This window comes from Arabidopsis lyrata (genome assembly GCF_000004255.2).
Source record: "Arabidopsis lyrata subsp. lyrata unplaced genomic scaffold ARALYscaffold_315, whole genome shotgun sequence".
Taxonomy (NCBI): Eukaryota; Viridiplantae; Streptophyta; class Magnoliopsida; order Brassicales; family Brassicaceae; genus Arabidopsis; species Arabidopsis lyrata.
Window position 1 is genome coordinate 6,080 of NW_003302329.1, and position 2,433 is coordinate 8,512.

Here is a 2,433-nt window from a genome sequence, read left to right on the forward strand (position 1 = left end):
AAAATGGTACCCACGGCTCAAAACATTAGTTAGACAGAGACTGAGATAGACTTATGTTTGGTGGAAGGAAAATGGTACCTACGGCTTCAAACATTAGTCTTTAAACTGAGACTGATTCGAACATTGATCCCTTATGTTACCCACGACTTGAAAATCTCTAGACATGGATCATGTTCGATTTGGTCTTTCAGTTTTTAGACAAAGAAACAGTTACCCACGGCTTTTAACACCATAAGTCTTTAGACAAAGACTTGAGATTCGAAAAAACAATCCTTAAGACAAAAGATTGGATTGGCTTATGTTTTGGTGGAAGGAAAACGGCTTAAAACATCATAAGTCTTTAGATAGAGACTTGAGATTCCATTTTTTATATTTGATGAGATTTTGTTTGTTGTTCTACGGATTTTCTATCAATATTGTTTTACTAAATTTGGGTTGCTTGGTTGGTGTTTTAGGTTTACGGATCATGGGATCCTCAATCAAAACCATGTTCGGACGGACGAGTTGATGAAGAAACAAAAAAAAACTGTTAAGGTATTATTAGTTGTTGTGTTTAGTTTTTTTTTGGGTTTGTTCTTAGTTTTGTAATTTAATGATCAGTTGATTACGTTTCAAGATAGCATGCTGGTTTCATAGCAAAATAAGTAATAGTTTTCTTATAGAAATAATTAATGGTTTTACGTTCAGTGGATTTGAGATGTCAAGTCCGAGAAGACAAGCAAAGGTCTCAAATTTGACATGTTTAGTGAAGATATTCCTTCCATACTCGACGGTGATTCCTTGATTCTGGGGGAGCTTTATTACTTAACTAAGGACAAAACAGATTATGCTTGGTATACCACAAGGTAACTAACTTCCTTCACAAGCAACATTTCCTTTTTTGGTCTTTTAAGCTTTATATAGAGACTTAATTTTTGAGTTGATTCCATGGCTACAGCATAAAGATTGAAGATGATGACATACCAGACCAGAAAGGTCAGAAGACGATACTGAGAGTAGCGGGTCTTGGTCACGCATTAATCGTTTACGTTAATGGAGAATACGCAAGTACTTAAACAGTCATTTAAGGGGATATAAGACACACAGAGAGAGTTTTATGTAACTTTCTGTTTGCTATATTTTTGTTGTAGGTAATGCGCATGGAAGCCATGAAATGAAAGTTTCGTGTTTGCAAAACCAGTTAACTTAAGAACCAGAGATAATTGTATTTCAATTTTGGGTTGATGCCAGGGAAGTCCCTCCGAGCTCGTGGCGGCCGAGTCTGGAAACGCGTGGTTTTTTGTTGCCCACGTGTTGCGATTTCGTCGACTCGCTGCGCCAAGGTTTTGTTAGCTTTCTCTTGATCGTCAGCTTTCTTCTGGAATTTAACCATCATATCCTTCAGTTCGGCTAGGGCTGCTAAGATTGTCGGATCGGCTTGAGGATTTTGAGGGTTCAGAGCATTAGGGTTCCCTCCTCCGGCTGGCGGTATCTGACGATCGTCTTCGTTTACCATCCTCTCTGGTATTCGAGTCTCGCGTTCTTAGGGTAAGAGAATTCTAAAGTAATCCCCACAGACGGCGCCAAACTGTGGAAGTCGAAACTAACACAATCGAGATTTGTCTAGGGTTTTATTTTAGGGATACGATAATCGTGAATTCTCAAAGAACAACAGAAACGATTATAACCAAAGATGGTGTTCTTGATATTATTAATGAAAAGATGATTTTGATCGTACAAGAGTTTGATCGTAAAAGAAAAGATGTTTGTGCTGTGAGAGCTTTGCGTAGTGTAAATTCTAGAGCGATATTGCTTTTTTTTCTGTGAGAGCCTTGAGTCTCTTTATATAGGGGTGATAAACCGCCTCTCCAGCGATATTCTCGGAAGATTTCCATTTATCTTGAAGTCGGTGTAGAATATCGCGGATCAGGATAATTTCCTTATTCTTCGGAGTTTTTTGGAAGATTTCCTGATTTAAGTTGATCCTTCGTGATTCTCCTTTATCATTTCCGGGTTTATCGGAAATGACCCTTCGGAAATGATGCCTTGTTTGGAAATGATACTTTGAAGATGAATATTTATCAAGTCTTTGCCTCGGGTGATGATGAAGACTTCGCCTCGGGTCACTCTGAAGACTTTGCCTCGGGTGACACTAAAGACTTCGCCTCGGGTGACTTTGCAGACTTCGCCTCGGGAACAATACACATTTCACCTCGGGTAGCACTGAGACTTTGCCTCGGGTAGCACTGAGCCTCGGGTAGCACTGAGACTTTGCCTCGGGGTAACTGCAGTATAAGGCTCGGCAGTGTACCCCGAGCTGACTGTGTACCCCGAGCTGACTGGCAGACTGACTGGCAAGGTACCCGAGCTGACTGGCAGACTGACTGGCAGGGTACCCGAGCTGACTGGCAGACTGACTGGCAGGGTACCCGAGCTGACTGGCAGACTGACTGG